Source organism: Lepisma saccharinum, chromosome 2, assembly GCF_977018435.1.
Source record: "Lepisma saccharinum chromosome 2, izLepSacc3.1, whole genome shotgun sequence".
In the NCBI taxonomy this organism is placed as follows: Eukaryota; Metazoa; Arthropoda; class Insecta; order Zygentoma; family Lepismatidae; genus Lepisma; species Lepisma saccharinum.
Window position 1 is genome coordinate 68,060,085 of NC_139230.1, and position 24,164 is coordinate 68,084,248.

At 38.6% G+C, this 24,164-nt stretch overlaps 1 protein-coding gene across 2 annotated transcripts in view; it reads left to right on the plus strand.

Annotated features, from left to right (window-relative positions):
• Positions 1-24,164, plus strand: part of FoxP (forkhead box transcription factor P) — a 1,057,401-nt gene that overhangs the window by 87,980 nt on the left and 945,257 nt on the right. For both annotated transcript variants that reach the window (XM_083117436.1, XM_083117437.1), the window contains exon 2: positions 12,503-12,552. The gene's annotated coding sequence lies outside the window, so the exon portion shown is untranslated. The remainder of the gene's footprint in view (positions 1-12,502; positions 12,553-24,164) is intronic.

Sequence of the window (24,164 nt, forward strand, 5' to 3'; positions counted from 1 at the left end):
CTTCCACAATCCGATTACGGAGATCTTCTAGGTCCCGCACTGCAGTGGCGAACACCCTGTCCTTCACATAACCCCAGAGAAAATAATCTAATGGTGTGATGTCCGGAGAAATTGGAGACCAATGCACGGGTTCATCTCGTCCAATCCAGCGTCCTGGAAATGTTTCATTCAGAGTTTTCCGAACATCCAGCGACCAGTGAGGTGGAGCACCATCTTGCTGAAACCAAAGGTTTGGTGCAGGTCTTCAACCTGGGGAAAACAAAACAACTCCAGCATGTCTAGGTACGTCGTTCCTGTGACAGTCTCCTCAGCAAAGAAGAACGGTCAAATTATCTTGTCGCAGATGAGGCCACACCAAACGTTCAGTTTCGGGCTATCTCGCACCATTTCCCTGATACTGTGTGGATTCTCTGACCCCCAAATTCTAACGTTATGCTTATTCACAGTACCAGAGACATGGGATGTGGCCTCATCAGAAAGCATTACACTTGACAAGAAGGCAGGATTCCGGTCGATTCGGTTAAGCATGTCACATGCAAAGTCATATTGATAGCCTGCAGAATCTGCCCCTTTTATGCATACAGATGCAACCGCTTTCTGAGGACCTTATGAACAGTTGCACGTGGCATCTGAAGTTCCCGTGAAGCGTGACAAATTGATTTGCGTGGACTTCGCTGGAACACTTGGCGGACATTCTCAACTTGTTCTTCGGAGACACGCCGACCCCCTCCATGCCGCTTCAGAATGCTGCCAGTGTCCAGAAACTGTCTGTGCCATGATTTTATTCTCTTGGCGTCTGGTGTGCTTTCTTGTAAACACAACGAAACTGCCTTTGCACCATCACAATGGATTTAAACTCCGCGTACCAAAGCACAGTTTGTGCCTTCTCCTGCACTGACGCCATTTTGGTTTTGATGGACAACTACACCAACACCAATGCGCGCCACACGTTGAAAAAATTTAGGCAGCAACTTTAACACCTTCTGCACACAACGGACAAGTCAGACCTGAAACGAGAAAGATTTACTATTTTTAAACTGCCTCAAAAAAATAGGGCATTTCGGTGTAGACACCCTGTATTACATAGCTACGTTTTGTGTAGAGGGATACACAATAAAATATTTCGCAATTAAAATTTTTAACCTTCATTTTAAAAGTTGCTCAAAGACAAATAATCGTAATCGGGTTTTATTTTAAGAAAGTTTGCATTTATCCCTTTGGTTTTTCCCTAGACATTTACTGCTTTTTGAAATTTTTCATTTTATTAAAATTTCGGAGGGAGCTGTAGTCCCATCAGTTCCCCATGCATACGCCAGTGATTTAAGTAATACATTTTTCTGTGCCTCAACGTACCATCCTATTGTCTTCTAAAACAAATAGCTGCTTATATTATGCATCAATGAGAGTTTGGAATATTAGTGTTCAAAGTAGATTTTTATCTTCAAATGCGAGCTATTTTGAACATCAAATGGGAATATTACTGTCTATAACGAGAGAGAAACTTGTGGGGGAAAAAAGTACATACGGTAAAATATTTTTAAAATTTGGCCCGTATAAAAGCATGTCAATAGTATGAAACAGCTTGAAACGAATTTGTATTATCTCATCAGGATTTGTCACAATAGAAGAAGGAGAATAGTTCATAAACTTGCGTTTAAAGCTTCCCTTTCTTCTTTCGGTTTTCAATCATTTTGAATTTTGCAAGTTGTACTAAAGTACCCAGTGCCTCTATAAGAAGGAGTATAGTGCAAAAGTAACGTAACTAGATTCTTTACCCAAGCCACGTGACTTTGAATTTACCATTTCTATACTATTCGTATGTAGTTAATATCTCTACAATATTGCTCTTAAATATCTACCTTGAGAAACAATCATTTAGTACTAACGGTGGTTTGGAAAGAAGAGAAAATTCCCCACGGTAATCATCTCTGTTGCCCAGGGGTCCTGAGTTCTCATCCAGCTTGGGCATGGGTGTTCCTTATGAATGTCCTTTCATCAATTTCATCCAATCATCACTCATCCTCACCGTCACAATTACCTAAAAGTGGCAGAAAACCGGCGTTAAATAACAAAAATCTAAATCAAATCATCTCTATTGCGAAACGATTCTCATCAAAACTAAGTTTCCCTAGAATAATACCTACTATTAAATGTACCAAATAATTCAAATATACTTACTTCTTGTCAAAAAGTATGAAACCCTTATCTCGTAAGTTAATGTCAAGGAACAAAAATGTCACAAGACAAAATGGTTTGTTTTAAAAATCGTCCCTCCCAACAATTCAAGTTCTAATAGTTCCTTCAGGAGATTCACTGCTTACAGAAAGCAAAAGATATAAAATTCTGTCGTTTGGTGAAAACAGTAATCAGTAGTTCCGTCCCTGTAAGAGGCAAGAGAAGGGGGGAATGATCCGTTTATTAATTCAACAGCTCGACGTGCCTTCAATTCGGCGTTCTTATTTGTCATGAAAGGGGCCTCCCTAAATCAAACAAACGGCTGAATACAAAATTCTTTTTGTCATGTTTTGAGGATAGACAAACAAAGAACTTGCAATGCAAGCAAGCACTTATTCGGAAACAAAACCAATGGAATCGATACGGTGGGCATGTGATAACAAAAGCCAGAGCTAAATAATAATTGAATATTTGCTTTACAACGTGAGGTTAACGGAAGAGACGTAATACATCCACAGGATGAAAATAATTGTCGTGTAAAATAGAAACTAGAAACTTTTTAAGTGGTTTCGAAGGTTGTTTCTTAAGTGCATTTTGTGCTCAGATAGGCTAATTGGGAGTGGATTTGCAGTTTAAACTGTGATCAATGTGCCTACATCTGGAATCAAACCCAGAACCATTTGATTACAAAGCAGCAGCGATAGCCACTACGCTGTCGGGAATCTACGTGGTTTGTTAGGATAGGAAAACACGAATATTTCATTCGATTGCATCTTTATTGAGACTATGTGTTTGAGATTCTAAATTGTTCTGAATAAAGATATTTTTAAAACAAAATACTCGCATCGTGTAGACATGAAAAAGAATCATAAATATATGAAGAAAATCTTCTTGAAAAATGTGATACTTCAGATGTAATGGTGGCCTTTAAAGAAAGCACCCAAATGTCAATTCCACTTCCACGTGGTGCACTCCAAAAACTGCAATTATGCAGACCAACGAGGCTCTGGCGTCTGGTCCCACAGCCAATATAATCCTCTGTGAGACTTGTGTCCTGTCCATGTGTGTGTGTAATTGTCCCTTCATCCATTTCAACTTATCGTCATTCATTCTCATCTTCACGATTAGCCAAAAGTAGCAGACAGGAGAAGTAAAGCAAACCAAAAAACTAACATTGACGCACCCACGACCTTACAGGTATTCGAACCCAGGACCTCTAGCTTCCTTATGTTCACCACTTCACCATAGAGCAGCACATTTTCTTTCGTTTAATCAGTGGGAATTTAAAAAAATGTTCACTCCATGCCACCTGTATCAGTTAATTGTTACATTCAATATCATTCATGACGAGACTTTTGTTGTTTCTTTCTTTTCGCCATTTTTTGTTTTTGCTTTCTGTATTTTGTATTTATGATATTTCCCTCGGCAAACAACTTCAGGCTATTTTCTTGTGCTCAATGAACTAATTGCATTACATTTCACATAAAAATTAAAGAAAAACAAAACAGAGTTGAGCTCTCGGTAACCGTTACTAAATTTGTACAAATTCGTAAATTAATAAATTTTACAAAAACGGTGCTGATGAACAGTAATTTGTTTGTTGTCTGCTTAAAAGAAATAGTGACCAGGTCATAGTTTTGATTTATTCCAAATAAACATTATTTTTCTGTGTATCCAGCAATAGCTGTAAAATACGTATCCATTATTGTGGAATTATATTATCTTACGTAAAGTTGAATTAGCCAAGGTATGCTACACCCCTACCACTATATCTTACCAAACGTCAACCGAGTTAAATGTGAAGCAAATCTTAGTCCGGCATTGCTTCGGTTTCCTCCATATCATATTTCTTCTCCTCTCACGTACGTTTCCGTAATGGATCAACATACATTCTACTCCTGTCGTTTATCGGATTTGATGCACCAAAACAAATGCAACGAAGATCTCGTGATACAATAGAAATGCATTGTCCACAATGTAAAGTAAATCCGGCAGCAACAAACCTTGCAGCATAAGCGTGATTGAGAAACAAAACATATGTTGTTCAGTTACTCGATCTGGGCATTTGTTTGTTTTAAAAACATTTCAAGTTTCAAGCATTTGAAAGGCGTTTTTCTAATTTGCAATAATACATGATTATTTGAAAGTGAATGTTGCGAAACTCCCTGCTTTATACGTAAATTTAACATGCCCCTTTTGATTACATTACAATTTGTTGTTAATAAATTTGTGATTGCATTTTTGCACTCAAACACTTAACATAAATTCTGCTTTTAAATATTTTTATAACGATTTATAGGTTTTGTCTGTTGAAAAATGTGCTTTCTTTTTCCAAATTATTGTTATTCAAACTTTCAGCCAACTAGATTCATGTTTACAATAACAACCATGTACGTATAATTCCATTATGTATTTTTGGACTTTTGGTTTCACTAGCTATTAATAATGTTACTTTTGCTCATACGCAGGCAACGCCTCAGTTCAATTCAGCAATAGTATTGGATGCCAAATGGAGAACCAAATTGTCCAGGCGTCTGGACACTAGACACAAGCAACATATATTTTTAAATGTCATTACAATGTAAAGATATCCACAGTGAAAGACTACAACACACTTTTAGGTAGTCTACGTGAAATGTGTACGTAAGTTGTATAATTAAACCGTTAAATAACAGTGCATTCATTATTCATATTCAATCTTAAATTTAATAACAAGATAGTAAGGAAGTCTGTTACTTGATACTGAACAATTTAGGGGTGTCAATAATGAAAGTACGTGAATTTTGGGACTGGAGATCTATCTGCCTCTGTTTTTAGCACAACGTTTTCTGCCACATAAAGAAGTAAGAAAATTGAGATCATCACTTTCTCGGGTACTTCATTGATCTGAACTTGCATTACTCTGTTTTCTATATTTTTTATATTGCAACTGCAAGAAACTACATGTATTTGTTTGTGTCTGTACTTACACTACTCGGCTAAATTAATTAAAACTGAATATTTAATGTTTGCTTTGGTTGTTAAGAGCAATTGGCAGGCATTACATATCAAATTGTTCAAGTAAAAGGTTCTGTTTGGAGTTGCAGTACACGCAGTTTGTACACAAAGAAATTATGTTAGTAGAAACGTACATAACACTGTTTAAGATGCAATTAAGATATTGTAAAACACATTACTGAACGTTAAGGTAATTTAAGGTATTGTTTACATCTTTGATATTATTCCCATGGTTCTAACAACAAACTATTTTTGTAATCTGCGTCATTAACATGTATTTACATATTTAACATTTAATACATGTGACTTTGCGTTCCATAGTGTATGTTTCCACGTATGGAATTAGATCCGCGCGGTTATTTCGTTCCAGGCTTTTAAATATATTTACATTTCAAAGTATTCCTTAAAGCGATTATTAGATAAGAATTTCTATGAATAGTCAAAGTACACTTACCCTAAAGTGTGGTGTTTATTCAAACAGAGTGCGAATTAATTTTACATGAAAATAATTTCAGCGCAAACACGGACTGAGCAAGAGCAATCTTGGCTAGAGATGGTGAATTTTATAATCACTTTTCAGTGTTATACGTGATAAAACTCTGTAGGAGGTGATACGCAGCGAACCATGTCATGTGTATGATCGCACCAAGACACTTTGAACCCGCCAGCCGTAAATTACCTTACATGCATGCGTCGCTTGCTTCAGTGGGGATCTTGGGGTACTTGAAAAGCAATTTAACTTGTATTTGCATACAGTTATGTCATAGTAAATTAGCGTTCTTCTTTAACGTTGGCCCACAAATTCATACGAAATTCTATCTTGACTTCGTTTCTGCATTGATGCTTTCAAGACGATGTAGGAGGGTTTTGCTATTAATATCTTTATTGTGAATACACTTGGTTTACTTCATTGAATGTTGTACTTATTGCTTTAGAATTGACTATGCTCTGTAAATGTTGCCCATCTCCGTTGCGGAGTAATCAGCGCAGCACGCCTCTAAGCCAGAAGTCCCAAGTTCGAACCCTGGTTAAAGCATTATGCACAGATAAGCTAACGGGGACTGGACCTACAGGGATACTGTATCTATAGTATCAAGTGGCATCTGAACAACTATGTACTTCCACCTGGGATCGAAACCGGGACCTCTTGATTACAACGCGGAAGCGTTACCACTACGCCATCCGAGACCCGGCATGAATCTGTAATTGTCTGTCTCATCATCCATTTCATAGTTCATCATTTATACTCATCGTCGCGATTATCTCGATGGGTAAAACTGCAAGGTCAGTAACCGAAAGTGATTGATTTGGTTTGTTTTATTCATTTGTCTGTTAGTTTTACTAATCGCGAAGATGAGCTATAATTCAAATGATCAAGATCACTCACGAACACCTCCTCCCCACTGCGCAGGCCGGGATTCGAACCCGGGACACCTACCATCGTGGGCGCTGTGCTAACCACTTCGCTACGGAAGTCTGCATAACTGTAATTGAATTAAAAACAGAAACCGTTGTAAATATGTCATGGGGATAACTTCCCTGTTGTTGTTTATATTTTTAAATATATTTTAATATATTTTATATTGTTTATAAATATATATTATTTATTTTTAATATATTTAATTTTTTTGTAAAATAAATTATTACTTTGTCTAAATTTGAAAGTTTGTTTGATCCGTTATGTATGCAGGATGTTGTCCAACAACACCGACAGCCGGCCTCCGTGGAAGAGTGGTATTTGCTACTACGCCAGGGGTCCCGCGTTCGAATCCCGGTCTGGGCATAGGTGTTTGTGAGTGTCCATTCATCAATTTCATCACATCACTCATTCCCATCTTCGTGATTAGCCAAAAGCGGCACAAAGGCGAAGTGAAACAACAAATCACTGAATCAATCAAACAAGCAACACCGACAAACTCCACAGCATGTAGAAGCCATCAACGCTAACAACTTTTCTTTGTAACGGTTTGCTTGTTCGTGCTTCGTTTCAATGCTACGAGCCCTCCAAAGACTACACATTATATTTTGCATGTATGCAATGACGCAATACAAATACGGGGTTGCCAGTGGCATTATTTTTTTCTGGCTCACAAGATTCTAAACTCAACAGTGTGAAGATATTTATGTTACCCTTCTCCCCCCACCCTCAAAATTATATATCTCATCACCACACACACACACACTCATTTAAGAACCTTTTCTCGAGCAGGTCTCATCTCCAGGAAGGTATCAACTCGGGGCAAGCCGCAGCACCTACCGACCTGTTGGGTGAGAATGAGTCAAGGCAAGGACTTTAAGAACCTTTTCCTGCTCCCCCCAAAGTAGGCAATAGTTAGACTGCAGAATTCAATTAACTAACCCATCTCTAACAACGCACTGGTAATGGTTAGGCTGGAGAGTTCAAAGAACTAACCGATCTCTAACCAACAAGATACAAGTGATCCTTTAAATCCACTTTTTAAAATATGTTGCATATCACATTAGATGCTCTTCCGTTAAAGAAAGACTTTGTATCGCCAGACTCTGTGGTGGAGTGGCCAGTGTAAGGCGCTACGAAGTCAGAATTTTAAGGCTCGAACTCTAATCAAGGCATGGATGTATCATCCTATCATTCATTTCATTAGTTCATCAGTCATTCTCGTTGTTGCGATTAACCCATTTGGTAGAAAAGCGACGCTAAATAACAGGCTTTGTAAGTTTTGTAGCGATGCATTCACACTCCACAGGACGGTCGTTATCTAAAGTTGTAACATGGTGTGTCTATATCGTAATAAAATGTTTCTGGCTTTCCAACAGAAACAACGTAATGTTAGTGGCAACCGCGAATCTGTGCAGAGTGGTTGCAAACATTCAGATAGATAAATCGTTTTTGAGAGCCTGTAACCTGAAACGAGACCTCTACATACAAATGGTTGAGAAAATTTGTCGCCCATGGAAACAGCTGAGATCCAAAATCGGAACGCCTTATTTTCGGGGCACCCTGTACCGAAAACGGCCTTCCTGGGACGCAAAATCGGGCGAAAGTGTTTCATCCGGTCTAGAGCGCCTGATAACACTGCAAAACCAGAGACCTGCACAAGACCCGGAGAAAACCCGTCTCTGAGGAGGCGCGCCTACAATAATATGCAACACGCACATCAAGCCCAGGTGTTCGACATCGCGCAAGCGAGCTTCACGTCACAGTTTTGCACAGGCATCGATGCCTGCCAGGTTTTTCTATTACCCGGGTCTTAAGAAGACCCGTGAGACTCGATGTATTTGTTGCAGGTAGACGGCGAGCACTACTGTCAGTGTTGCCAACGGCCATTATATTTCACTACGCATGGAAATATTTGAATTTCTGCTAGGCGCAGGTGCCTTGAGGTTGTAGAATCATTGGCGTAGCAAGGGGTGAGCGAAGTGCGCGACCACCCTGGGCCTCGCGCATATAGGGGCCTCGCGTCCTGTGAGGTTGATACGAAAAACGTAATAAATGGAAGTGAGAAAGATAGAAAAGGCTAATTTTTGTGGGCAATAAAATTAAGACCTTTTTATCTGGCTTTATATTCTAGTTTAACGTTATAATTTGAATGAATACGTCAAATCAGAGGCGGGCGGGAGCTCTAAGCCTAAGGTGCCCTGAAAAAGTCAAAATAATTCTCATTTCTCATGTGAAACATCAACGTAAAAATTGCTTGGACAATTTTATCCATTTTTCTTCTGTCTCGTGACCTTGCATAGCCTACCCGATTTTAATATGTTAATGGTAAAGCACCTCAAACTGCCACGGAGCAAAGTATGGGGCATTTAAATGCTTCTGGTGTTTTAAACTGAAGAATAATATTAGCAGTTCTTCCTTCGTTCCTACAACTTCAGACCCAGCTATTGCCCTCTATAACGGGCACGAAGATGATTTATCTTCCGAATTTCCTGATCAAGTTCTATGTTTCAGGAATGTGCTTAAATCTGAAATCAAGTGCTTTAGGAAAGTTTCTTCTCCTTGATAGCTCTACACTAACTTCCAGTGTTCTCTGTATCCTGTACCGCCTTCTGTTTGGGGGAAGGGATAAGTAAGTATTTGTATTTTCTTCTTTTGAATACATAAATGTCAAAGAAAGATATGTTGTAATATGTGAAAATTCAGAGTTAGAGCATCGATTTGTATAGTTATTAATGTAAGTGCAGCCACAACCAGCCATTCTAAGTAATTACGTAAATTTCCTGGAAGAATCTGACTGTACTTGAGGGACCCAAGTTTATTTCTTGCGGACGCGTACTTTACGATTTTGTTACGCCACTGCGTCAAATATTTAATATTACAAGAACATTAACACGTAACAACAAAATGAGATTCACAGTTATTATTATCATATAAGTCCTAAAATTCAAAGTTAACTGGTACAATTTATGTGCAACAAAGTCAAAATTGCTAATTTAAAAAAAAGTCAAATTAGGTGTATCAGTTGATTACACCAAACATTTCACATTTATTGTGCAAATAACTATAGTTTTAAGATTTGCTGATGTTGAAACCGATTGTGTAGAAGAGCTTGTAGGTAGATACATTGGGCCCCTAGACAGGATTGTGGTTTAGCGCACTCCCTTCCCCCCGCTCTATCAAGCACTGACATTTTATGTGCGTCCTTCCATATTTTCTACTTAAGCCATGGTTTGTGACATTTACATCCTACAAACTTCGAAATGAGGAAACAAAGAACGACTCATTAAATAATATATAGGTTATATTTCAAGATTCTTACTTTGTATTTCTGATTTTTTTAAAAAAAGTTTAGCACATTTAAGGATATTTCAGTTATCTTACTGCCTAAAGAACATCTTAAAAAACGTACTATTACTACTACTTTGGTTAATGAAAATTCCAGCAGCGTGTTACTGTAGCTCTGCCAAGTGTAATTTTCTCTGTCGCGTACTATTAAATATAATTTTCGTCAGAAATTAATTATTATTGTAGGCTATTATATAAATATGATAATTTGCTGACGTTTCCTTGATGACTGTGTATCGATTTACATTGATATTTCAAACTTAAAGAACGATGGGGCCTTGCATTCAAATCTCGCCCAGGACCTCGCGATATGTTGCTAAGCCACTGCACCTAAGATTTTGTAACTTTTCAAATTAGTGTCATTATTATGTCAAACCAACTACCACATATCTTCCAAATTTGTTTCGAAGGTCTTGAAATAGGTTTGTGTGTCTTGTTCATTGTATGTCACCTTTCTGGTCTTGAAATCGTAAATCTTCTCTCGGTTTCATTTTTACGTTGTTTGTTTGTTGAAATGTGTAAATAGCATTGCCTGTTATTTGCACCCGAGTGAAAATACAAGCTAACAATTATATTTTGTATCGTATTACTATCAATGCGGTCTGAGAACAAGATAACTAGCAACAACATGAGCGAACGACGATTTGTTGAAAGAGATGACAATATTCAAAAACCTTTTATAATGCAAATTCTGATTTCATGTTCCATTTTATGGACCATCGTGCCTTAGTGTTCAGGGGGGATCTTGAGCAACTAATTCGGATATTGAATTGGCAAACTTACACCAGAGAGAAAATCTGTTTGATTGATTGATTCATTTATTTGGTCAATTTATGCACAATAAGGCTAATCGGGACTGGACTTATAGTTTAAAGTGGGATCCGAACCATCATGTGCTTCCACCGGGTATCGAACCTGGTACCCTTTGATTACAAGGCGACGACACTACGACTGCGCCATAGGGTAGCACCTCCAAAAAAGTATAATGTAGAACAACCACCAGTCACACAAAGTTCCAAAGTATTTACGATGGCACTTTTTGCGAAACTTGGTTCGTACTCCTGTACAGGTGTCAGCAGTGGCAGCAATTAGGGGCGGGGCCGAGAGAGTGCAGTTGCCCTCCCCACACTTTTTGCTACTTTTGCACCACGCTAACCTCATGTACCAAGGGAAATTAAATTATCCTTGCCCCCCCCCCCCGTACATTTGCACTTTGGCCCTCTAGTTTTGGAACCCAATCGCCGCCACTGGGTGTGAGCGATACAAATGTTTTCTAGCAAGGAATAAATGCCTGCAATTTCAAATTGATAAAAGTGAACATTTTAAGTGCTCCTAGAACAGTTTAGAATCTAAAAGCTTGCAACGGTGACTGCGTGACTCATGTATCTGGAGACGGTGCAAAACCGGAATGAGCGTTCGCTGAAGATAAGCAATCTTCGTCTTGCAAGTCCTTCCAGTTACCTGTGGGCTTTCGATGCTTGACGGGTCAAAACCCAGGTATATAGTTTTACTCGCCCGCCCGACCAGCCAGGCGGGCCTAGTAAGCGATTCTGGCCGTTGTGCAGCCCTCTGTGCAAAACTGGCGAATCTTGACCCATAAAGAATAAATTTGTATATTTCTGTAAAATTTCTATACATTCTGTATTTTCCAAATTTTCAGGAGTGTAATTGATTTTGGTGACAAAAGAATGAAAAAAAAAAACAAATTAATGATCATATTTACAGATTTCGAACTTGAAGAAAAGGATAGAAAAAATAGCCGAGAAACATTCAATTTAAGAAACTCGATAACACCATATTGATGTCAATATGTCAGCTAAGCGATCATAATTCAAGCCATTTGATTATTTCCTTCTTTTTCTTCTTTTTCGAACATTATAATCATCTCTTACAAGCCTTTGAAGTTAAATTGATGGAGGGTGCGCTTCCGCGATGGCGCAGTGATAGCATCGTCGCCTTGTAATCAAGGGACCCCAGGTTCGATACCCGGTGGAGGCACATAGTGCTTTGGATCCCACTTTAAACTGTAGGTTCAGTCCCGATTAGCCTTACTTTGCATAAAGTGGACTTAAAACACCAATTCAATCAATCAAATTGAGGGTGCATTTCAGTGCACACGAAACATGAGCCAGCCTCATGACTATCCGACACTTCAATTTTTTTCTGCATTCATTGGTACTATCATGTAATACAGAAATATACATTGTGTATATATTGAAGTAGTTTGAGTTATTATGTGTGTGAAATGTTTTTCTGTAAAATTTATAATTTGTTATTTATTTATAGTTTAAAATGTGTATTTTTCTTATTTTACTTCGCTTCTTTGCGTCTTTAGGCTAATTGCGACAAGGATGACTGTGATTAGATGAAATTGATGAAGAGAGACTCATGTTCACTCCAGGACTCTAAACTGGGGCCGTCTGCGGCAAGATCGTGAGCCCAGCATTCAGTCATCAAAACGACTATAGTTTTCAGTTGAATTGTAATATCTTTTCAGGTGCTTTCATCATTTTTATCGCACTCCAAGTAACTTAATAACACACATTTTTCTGTTTGAACTTTCAGTATATAAAGAGCTGAACAGAGGGTTCTTCGTAAATGTAGCTTTCCCAAAGGTAAGTACTGTATTCAGTATATAATTTCTACATAGTTTTAAGAGTATTTCCTTTTGTTACATGTTCAGTGTGATATGTGAGATCATTATCACTTTATTATTCATAATATTCTACTGTTGCCCAATATTCAGAGTAATAATGCTTTGGGTATTTATAATTGTACGTTAGTAATATGGTGCATTTAACACCCTCGAGGTCGTCCATCTGGAATCGTGATCCAGAAACGGATTTGTTATTGTTACTTAAGTTAAAAATTGACTTTAAAAATCTATTTAGTCCTACATGTAATTTTAACACTCCTGAATTGACCTACAAATTCGAATGGGTGAGTACTTTTTTTTTGTAGAGGATACTTATTCTAAGAAACTTAATGTAGTAAGCAAACAGTATAATGCTTTTCTTAACGTGATCTGTATTTGACTAAGACAAATATACTGTTGTGTAATATGCTGTAAATAAAATTTAATACATCGGAAGTACTTGAAAGATATATCAACTGAAGGTTAACGCTATTATCACTTAAGATTCCAATTTTGAGACCTGCGTAGTTATCTAGTCAGTTCAGGTCGCAGATACGATTTGGAATGTCTTCAACGTTGTCCAAGAGCCTTGAAGCTAAACTATTGGCGACAAAGTTGACAATGAGGAATATCTTATTGCACGTCCGTGAAAGAGGCGTCAAACTACTACTTGTTACCACTGCAAACATGAGGTGGCCACGCGCAACAGGTTGCGTCGTAATCGAATGAGAAACTGGTACTGAGCGCCATGAATATTTCATCGCATATTTAGAAGTAACCTCAGCAGAAACTGTTTTCTTTAAAACGTGCAGCACACCAATTAAGGAGAGGCTGTGAATACTGCACGGAGTATTGTACCTTGATCTAAACAGGAGATTCAGAAGCTGGTTGTCCCTTAAGCGCTTTGGGTGGGTCATGTTCGGTCGACCTGAAAACCACACCTTTCACGCTGCCTGCTGGCAAACATGGAGGTGGTACACAGACCGGTTTGCCTATAATAACAGGTGTAATGAAGGAAATAAGCACTGTGCTTCCTTCTTGACTCCCGAAAACTTCAGTATTCCAACAAATTAAAGATAGAATATGCAGTTAACCCCCTCTTTTATTTTTCCACTATATTTTTGCTCTCGTGTTTCGCGTGCCGCAGGTTTGAAAAAAAAACGACCGACGTGATGACTAAAAATTATAAAAGCTTCCAGTCCTGATTAACTTTGTACTCGTAGATCAATTAGGACGTTGTCCAGTCACATACGCTCTACTGGTGTAGCGCCTCCATCGGAAATCGAATCCAGCACACTTCATTGCAAGGCGTCTACTTAACCAACAGTCTGTGGTTCCTGCTGACATTGTGAAGATTGAGTTTCATTGCGAATATTACCCTGCTCGTAGTTACTTTGAATATCGACATTTGAGTGAAACGTTATGGCCAATACACCATAGTGGGGTAGCCTCAGAACGTGTACCTAGAATTCATTTGATAGGCCGTCCTCCGAGCTGGGCATCGTCCATATGATTGGAAACAAAATCACATGGCGATAGATACTGCAACAAGGTGGTTGACAGAGCTGAATGCTGAGCCGATTCACTCATCAATAGTTGCTGTAGAGCGTGGCTTGTCATCAGCACTTACAGTTATACGAAATCTCGCTAGTAAATATGCTAGTGCACTGTTGAAATTGCTGGTCTCGGTCGATCCTGTTTGAAATCTACGGTAATGGCAAGATAACTGCATTCGCAGACAATAGGATGCTTTGCTAAAGGTCCCGGGTTCGATCCCCGGTCGGTTCAAATCCGGGAACTTTTCTAACGATGGAAGCGGCCCCGGCGCCCACCCAGCGTCGAATAACGTGGGTACCTGGGGGAAACTGGGGGGTAAAGGCGGTCAGGGGCGTGATGCTGATCACATCACCCCCACTCACGACCGGATCAAGAAAGTGTGGGGCGTTACCCTCACACCCCCATGTACACCTTCATGGCGTTGTGCTAAGCACAGAGGAGCACTTTACCTTTTTTTAGTGGGTTCCTCTTTCGTCAGTGTCATATTTCACGGATCTGCAATTGAAAGAATTCCCTAATTTTGGCAACTTTGCCTGTTATTAACATGTAAACGAATGAACACAGGCACTAGTGTACGCAATTTTTTTTTCGAAGGGGTCTTTATTGTAAATAAATACTTGCATTCTGGAGGGGAGGGATAAAGAAACACAATAAAATATTTCGTAATTACCACATTTAAACTTAGTTTTCAAGGTTGTCCAAAGACCAAAATGATAATCGGGTCAGTTTTAGAGGGTTTGCATTTAACACTTTGGTTTTTCCCGAGTTCGCTACTGCTTTCTTTTGAAAATGTTGATTATCTCAAAATAATCTGGAAGGGCTGTAGCCTCATCAGCTCCCCCACCAGTAAACACAGGTGAAAATGTATTACATCACTGTATATATTGATTGCACACCTAGTCCATTGAGATGTTTAATATGACCTCCTTTCCGTTTGAAAATATTTACCTGAATCCAATATGACGGACATCAAGATCATAACACTTTTGTTGTTATGTCGCAAAAATAAGATCCCTTCTCCAGTAACATCATGATCTCTTCAGATTTTGGATTATCACCTTTGTTTGGGAACCACATGGACTTTTGACTCATTCTGTACTCACGTTTTTCCATCGAATCAATCTTGTTTGGTTTAGATTTTCCTAGTTTCCTCATGGCCAAATCCATTGTTACATCTAAAAATGGAATGCGTGTCTTTGAGTTGTATTATTCGTTGACGAGGAAAAAGTCCGTAATCTCTATATCATTAACGTATCTGATCTTTTTCTCTATGCTCTGTTGGTTGTACTTATTGCTCCACACGCAGAAATTCCCGTATGCTCGACAGATAAACAGCGAATAGATAAATTAATCGTTTGAATTGAACCTGGGGCTCTCATAGACTATTAGCAAGCCCACAACGTGAAACTTGGGTTTTCAATAAATATTCAGGGTTTTAATATGTCGATTTCTCTTTGTCATTAAGGAAATGCAGAGAGTTTTATGCACGTGAAATTGTGATAATTATTTCTCTCCGCGTTAATTGTGTCAAAACCCAGAGGATAATATATAAAATCCTTACATATTATCTTTATGCCGCATCTTGGGAATATGGAAATAACTGGCGTGTGTGCTACTTCCCTGATGTAGTGCAATGTTGAATTGCGTACGTTCAAGTGGGTTATGTTAGCGAAAAAAATTATCTGCGCTTTGAGCGCTTTTAATAGCACGTAATTGTTCTCCAACATAAGTCGCCAAACGAAGAGAGCGAGTATTTATGTGGGAACCCCAGCATATCTATACAGATACAGGATGCTGTAATACTCCTACAAAGGATACACCGTGATATTGACTAGTGCTTTATTTCCTCCCGTCTCGGATAATTACAATGAGAACTCTCAGGAAAAGGCAACAACTTCTTACCACATGCACTATTGTAGTTAAAACATATTCGAGAATCTTAATCGCGCAATATACCCATGGCTTCTAATTACTAATATGATTCTTTCTTTCTGTTTCGGTTATTTTACGTTTCTTTTCTACCTCTTAGTTTAATCGCGACGATGAGGATCGATGGTGAACGGAAACTTTTCAGAAAAATTATTATAAGACCATACGCAAAATCCATCTTAGCATCTGCCGAATTTTTATACCAAGTACAGAAAAGGTCACATCTTTGACGTATCTTATAATTAAAGGTTCATCTGTTATGTGAAGCGTCTGCTGGTCTGAGCGCTTGCCAAAGCGTAAGATGATTATGGTGCCAGGTGGAATTCTGGGTGTAATTCCTTATACGGGTGTAAATTCCATGCCAGATAGCTTCCGAGACAAAAGATGGACGGTGAACTGAACTACTCAAATCAACGTAAATGCCATCCTTACTAATACGAATGTTTCATCTAATAGATGTAAGTGAACCATGAAACAAAACTTGATACAGACGCTGCTCCAGTATTTCCTTTCTTTTCTTTTTCAAATTGTAATAACTTGCACCAACTTCCAGTTGGCATAGGTTTGGTTAAACTTGTTGGAGCAATCCACGCCTATGATTCAAAAAGTATAAATTAGGAATGTATCATGCGAAAACACTTCCTTGATCCTCCTGCCTTTCGCTAACTGACCATTTCTCGTCACTCGTATTTGTCTAACTTCTTACCTTGCCTGATTTTTCTGCATTTACGAGTGGGTTGACAAAATAACTTCGGTCGGCGATTGAAACGGCAGAAATGTTCCAACTGCAAAATTAACTTCTCGAGTCGTCCACCTGCGGTTTGGCATTATTGTGATTTTTCTTCACTCCCTCTTTTCCATCGAGTAACCGAAGCTTAAAAAGAAAAGGGAGGAAGGGGAAGGTTTATTTTCTGGCTAGAGTTATCACTGAAGATTTCAATGCTAGAAACGCTTGCTAGAAGTTCGTTAGTTTTGGTGAGCGCCGAGAATCGTATTGCATAGTAACGTGATTGTCAAAGAGGAAGAATGCATGGGGTTTTCGCTGACTGACTAGACGCCAGAAAGAGTGTTGGTCGAAAATTTTCCATAAATTACGATAGCAACCACGTGCAGTGGAAAAAAGGAGGCATCGAACGAAAGAGTCGTTCATAATATGTCGCAGCAAATTCAGTCTCCAGCAGTCCCCTCGCTTCTCTCGCTTCAACCCCGAGATAGTTTAGGGACGCTCATGAAAAATTCATGACCGATTCGCACCGTATTTATTTACTGTGTTCATGCTGTCCCGATTGAGTAGCGAGGCTTTTTATTCCAATCAGTCTCAGAGCAAGAGACCTGTGTAGGACGGAGTATTAGCACCAACGTGGAAACCGCCTGTAAACTGGGCTTCGGGGAAGTGGCAGGGATGGAGAAGAGCAGTCGGATGTATTCCCTTACACCTCCCTACTATTAAATCAGCCTTTCCGCATAGTGCCATGTCGAGATGCGTTCCGCAACTCCAGACCGGATCATGCGTGAGGCTGTCACAGAGGGCTGCCATGATCTTACGTGGAAGAAAGTTTCTGGGTGACTCTTGGTAGAGAGTTCCTGGGTTACGGCGGTACCCAATTTTTCCGTAAGAAGTTTGATTTTTCCGGAGATGTTTGTTTTTGTGATCGAATTCAAAGTAGTTTGAAAGTATCCCACGATATGAGAATTGCAAAAAAATATAGCATATTTTTAAAGCAACAGTAATATAGTGAACCATTTTTATCATTAATCTGTACAATCTTGCATCGATCTTAGGTATTTGCTTTGAACTTTCAAATGCTTGGTGACATGTATTAATGTGCCGTTCTTCCAAACACGCGATAGTCGACCTCCTTTTTGTAGCCGTGAAACCCGGAGTCGGCGTTGTTCATTCGCCTTTATTTGCAGCTACTGGTAGAAATGCACAAAGTATTAACAACAAACAAAACATACTCGCTTCTCGTGCATTTACCGAATGTTCTTGATACTATATTTTAAATATGTATAACATTTTAATGCCTGTGGTCTTTCATATCTTTTAGCTTTTCCAAGAAGAAAACCATAGTAGCCCAAAAGATTGGTTATATAATTGAATGAACCAAATGCAAAGCATCCGTATTATGAAAGACCATGATGTTCAAATTCAGTTATCGACCACATGGATTAGAATCCAAATTGATGTATTATTATGCCGAAAGAGTTAGGCCTATACCAGATTGGTATTTAGGGACTGGATTTTACCAATGAGAAATGCGTATGAATAGTGAATTTTATTGTTTTACATGTGTGTTCACAATAAAACACTAAACGGGTAGTTCACTTACGTTCAGGCACTTATCTAAGAATGATTTTTCTAGAAAGGTCTTCGCAGAACAACTGTCCATGTATATAGCTAGATTTGATTACATGCATCGCATGTAATAATGCATAAATGACAAGACCAGATAAAGATAAATGTATAAGCTCACATTTATTTAACCAGCCAATGTATAGTTAAGCCATTACTGAAATATCGACAACTAATAAACAATAGCTATTCCAGCAAACTAGTGGTAAGATGAGAAAAATATAAGGTCTGATGTACAATCCAACAAGAAGGATATTGGTGCCAGCCTTACAAATGTAGTCCGTAACTATTTAATGACTTATTTCCATATTGTAAAAATACATTTTAAGACAATGTAAATACACATACATTCTCTTCTGTTCGGATACGTTCAGATTTAAGCACAGACAACCAAATGTGTTTTTTCTTCGTCTGTATGGAACTCATTCTTTGGTATGATATCCTGGAACTTAAAAATTCATCAACATAAAAACAAAACGTCGCCAAATATGCCAATGTTTAGCTCGTTCAACTCAACCTGACCTATTGCTTATCGTCTTCAGGAGAAACACAGTAGACATAAATGAATCCATTTACAAAACAAACCACACAAAAATAAATACGTACCTTACTTGTATTTTTTTGCTAATTTTTTTACTTTAGCAACCACTTTGGGTGGGGATCCACATCTTGTGATCACCCCTCTTTAAATACGTCCTTGCTTACTTATTATCACATAACCCATTTGTTTGTTCATAATTCAGAAGGGGCCGACATTCAATCCAGATGCAGTGAGAATTAAATCACACCACTTGAGAAATGTGGTATAGATGGTTGTCTGGACTTTTAGACGTGCGGTGTTTATAAAATATTGGGGTAATAATGCCGTGGAATTTACACCCGACACTTACCATATTACCTTTTAAGCACAAAACAATGCCACTGTGTTCATAATTAATTTGAAATACAAATGTTGAGAATTCAAACTCTCCTTTCTGCCTTGGATTTGCTGAAACAAAACAGTTGTTAAAATAATTGTTATCACTACAAGAACTGCAGTTTTTTTCGTTGTAGTACAAAATGCTTTTGTCTTCACGATGGCATGCGCAAGCCTGGAATGGGAAATGTTGTGCTGACAAGACGGATTTGGCCATTACATGGGAAAGTACTTGGGTCAGGAGGAACTCATTTGTCTCTTTTGGTATTTAAATATTCTTCCGCCTCTTTCTTCGCGTCTGGCCTCCCAATTATATGTTACCGTAGCATGGCAATTACAAAAGGGTTCACAATTAGTGGGCGCCAGTTACATTGTGTGTGGATATCTTCCAGATCGTCGAACTGTATAGAGGAGGTAGGAGGGTGTTAGAAGAAACCAGTAGTGGCTATTTTAAAGCAATCGGGGCTGAACCAAGCTTTCTGGCCTTTCACGTGACGAACAACTTCCTAAAACCGAAAACAAAAAGAAACAACTCCTTCCACTTCCTTCGCAACGCACTTAGCAGAAGGAATTGGTCTCCCCCCGTTTTCTCCCTGTCTGACTTAGCAGCTTAGGGAAGTCCTTTATATCCGGAGTTAAACGCTGGGGAAGAATTACCCGTTTGATTATGCCATGAGTAAGTATTAATGAGCTTACAATTTAGAGTTTTTGATGCATGACTGTTCAACGCCCTTGAGCTTCATTCAGCAATGAATTTGTATGAATGTCATTAAGGTAGCCTTCCTACCTTTGTAGTGATAGGAAGACTCTAATGAGCCTCCCAAGCTACAACGAAGCATTGTTATGTTTCGCGAAAGAGCCGAGAATTTTGTCTTAACGTTTCTTTTTTTTTAATGTATGATTTATAATGCTGACAAATAATTGTTCCAAGGTCTTCCCGGTAGCTTAGTTCCATGCCGATATATATTTTATGTATCAATATATTGCTTCCACTTCTTTACGTAGTACTCTCATCCTCTGTTCACGATTAGCCTTATGGAAATAAATAACGTTACTTAACCAACAAACAGATAGCATACTGCCTAACGGTATCTCATTATAATCTACTTTCGATTCCCGGTGGATCTAAGTTCGGTGGTTCGTATCTTAACTTTAAATCAGTGGGTTCAGTCCCTAAGATTTGTCAGAACACACATTGGGTTTAAACTCTTTCTTTTTGTAATTTTACCATTTACTTTATTGCGGTAATCCTTATAAAATATCCCCTTAGACAATACTTCAAATTTCTCATGTCATGTAAATCTGTCGAAGTCTGATTAAGGCATATATGTAATTTATGTCTTATATCAATAATGATGCATTAATATGGAGGATGAAAGAGCAAGGGGAGGGGTGAATCTCTCTCGCTTCGCCAAATATTCCATTTCAGTAGTTGCCGTGAAGTGCTAAAAAAAAATGATAAGTTTACGGTTACTGTAACTTGCCGTGAATCTAAGGCTTTTGGAGGAGTCGATTGTATGGTAAAGTGTCACATACCGTGTCACGATTAACATAGGAAGGTTTAAATTTTAAATTTGTATTAGTATTTAGTTATTTTACGTCGCATTTCTTCCACTTTTGTTATACGCGACGATGAGGATGAGTGATGATTAAGTGAAATTGGGGAAGGAACACTCATGCTCAGGCCTGCAGATGAACGAAGGCTCTTTCTGTGGCGAGATTGAAAACTGATCACTTAAAGCGTTCGACCATAAGCCCCAAAGGAAGGTTTAAAGAAGTAAATATAAGATGATTATGATAATAGGAAACTCCGCGTAATGACTATATTACCAATCATTTAACTGCTCTCGTGAAGAAGATTCATATAAAATAATTGGAGAGACTGGAATAGCAGTGTCACAATATCTACCGGTATATAAATGAACAGTTCCAACATTCAACGTCGGATTTTTTAAAGCCGGAATGGAAAAAAAAGGTGATGCACCTGAAAAAGAAGTACTGTTTATATGTCCTGAATTTCCATCTGCTTTTATTTGCCTGCGGCGTACGCAGGTGTCTGATTCTTGTTCATTTACACCGACTTTGGACACATCACTGATCGCATTGCTTCATTACTTCATATCGCAGTTTTTATTGGCCGACTAACAATCCGGGTGCCAAATGGATTTCCAAGTATTTTCATAACGTGTTTGCATGCCCATGCATGGGTTACCATGTAAACGTCACTTGCGAACTGTTCGGATTTGGTCTCTTGATAAAGGGCTGGAAAAAATCGAACGTGTGAGCCTGATCCATTCTGCAATGCAAATACAACGAATATTGTGTCCGATACATTTGGTAGAATAGTTCAGTTCAGGCAGTTTGCTCATTCATTTTGTTCTACTGCACTGATTGACGTGGCACTTTTCAAAGAAGCGTTTTGGTTTCTCTGTGTTAAAAATGAGACTTTTGTTCAACTTTTATGGTTATTTATGCCAAACGGTTGTATAAACGATAGTACACAGCTATTAAACGAATGCAAGTGAATTCCTATGGCTCAAAGTACGTACATTAATAAAATTACTTGCTACCAGAAGGCTCACACTTCATTGTTAACATTTCTGGTGGCACTACACATAACGAATCATGTGTTCCCCACAGGGATTGTCCCATGTGGAAGCAGCAAGCGTAATAAAGCTAAACCCACGTGGGAAAGTTCACGTCAAATTGCAGAAAGATATCAAATCGATTTGATATTTGGTGAAACTCATGGAGAAGCAGTGCTTCTAATAGGTCTGTCCTTTTGGTCACTTTTTTTTATCGTGCGCATGCGCGAAATTTGAATAATTCTTGTGAACTGAACTGGATCTTCTACACCCCCCCCCCCCCACGAAACGACGATGGATGGCTAAGTTGATGTGTGTAATAGCAAACATGGTTCCATCAGCTTCACTATGGGGAAATCAATGTGAAGAAGCACATGGCAAAGTCGTTACTTGTACTAATATACCCTAATACCATGGATTCCGGTGTCACCCATCTTCATATTTGAGCGTCTATGCCATTCTGTTCAATCATTCTCATTTTGTATTTTGATTACTTTTCATTACTCTTCTACCTATTTAGATTTATCACGACGGTAAAAATAAATAACAGTATTGAAAGTTGGAATAGAAAGATCATTACTGAGCAGTTGTTTCGACTTCAAGGGTAACTCTTATAACTGACATTTTCACAAAAAATAAGTAAGTATCAGGCCAATGGAAACTAAAATAATAGTATTGATAATGCAAGAAATCAGGAATTAAAAAGGAATTTGAAAGATGTCTGTAAAAGCGGATTCGAACCCAGAACACCACAGAGGACTACACCAACTATGCTCAGATGTTCTCATCGTTAAGCAGCTGAGTAAAACAACCACTCAAAGTAACTGAACAGTAAACCAACCAAAACCTTAGGATAAACGTATTAAACCGTTTTATATTTAAAATATAACCGTAACATTTCTCTATTGAAATGCATGCAAGCGACACAACGTAATAATTAAACAATGTACTTCTAAGCAGGCATTTAATGTAATAATATATTGTGTACTGTCTAGTATTTTATGTCCAATCCCAAAAAAATTCCCATTATATATATATTGTCTATAGACAAAATAGAAAAATGTTAATTAATCGCTTTTCTGCGACTTTTGGCTAATCGCAAAGATGAGGATGAATGGTGATGGATGAGAGACAATCCCAAATATGGACGACAGAACACGAGCCCCACAGACGATTTGGGTGCTTAAGAAAAAGTCATTCTTTAGGGAGAATTCAAACCGAAGCGGCAAGCGACACTACACACATGCCCCTTCGGAACTAGCCAATCAGTAGCAACGCTTCACACAATAGTGGCATGACATGCAACAGAAGCCTGCGTTCGTTTGATGAAATAATCCAGCGACACGTGCCGCCTGTCGCTTCGGTCTGAAATCTCCCTTACACCCCAAAAAATGTTTATTATTTGGATTAATTAGCCCTTCGTGTTTCACGTGACGATGACAGGACAGAAGGTAAAATGATGAAAGTTAAGTGTTTAGGTTTCAACAGAGCTTTTAAAGAAGTACGGAAAACTAATCTGGTGCACTCTTACAATTTTGGTATGTCTTATCACTGATCCATCTTCTCTTTCTTGAATTCGTTTCTCGTTCCTTAAAATATTTTGTTATTCTTCACGTATGGCAATATAATCATCTTTAGGAATTTGCCACCACGGTAGCCGACTTAACACACTCCACCGAAAGTTTTGTGTTACAGTTCCAGCCTGAGCATGAGTGTCGATTTGCGAGTGCCCCTTCATCAATTTCACATAACCACCATTCTTCCTCGCCTTCTCTATTAGCCATAATTGGCAGAAAAACTACGCTATGCAAACAAATTTTATTTGCAGGTCAGTAGATCAAAACCTTCATTTCATTCTGAATTCTTGTTGCATTCTGTATTCCTACTGTAGATTAGGTTGTTATTTCTATGTTAATGCAAGCGGTTAACATTGTAAATTATTTTATTATGACGAATCAGTAGCTTCTGCTGTACAGTTGCGATATGCTCATAGTTGACTGAAAGTTTCATTAGAACATTAGACCTGTTCAGCGTGCCCCCTGGATATTATCTCACTGTGGACACTGTGTTACAGATTTTGAATGAAAATCACACAGGAGAAAGGGGGTTGATACTACTTTGAACCGATACCGATGCCAATACTTCCAGTGATATCGATATTCTCACCGATTCCTACCGATACTTCGGTGGACGCACAAGTGGTTCGGATCTCACTTTAAACTGTAGGTCCAGTCCCAATTAGCCTTCCTGTG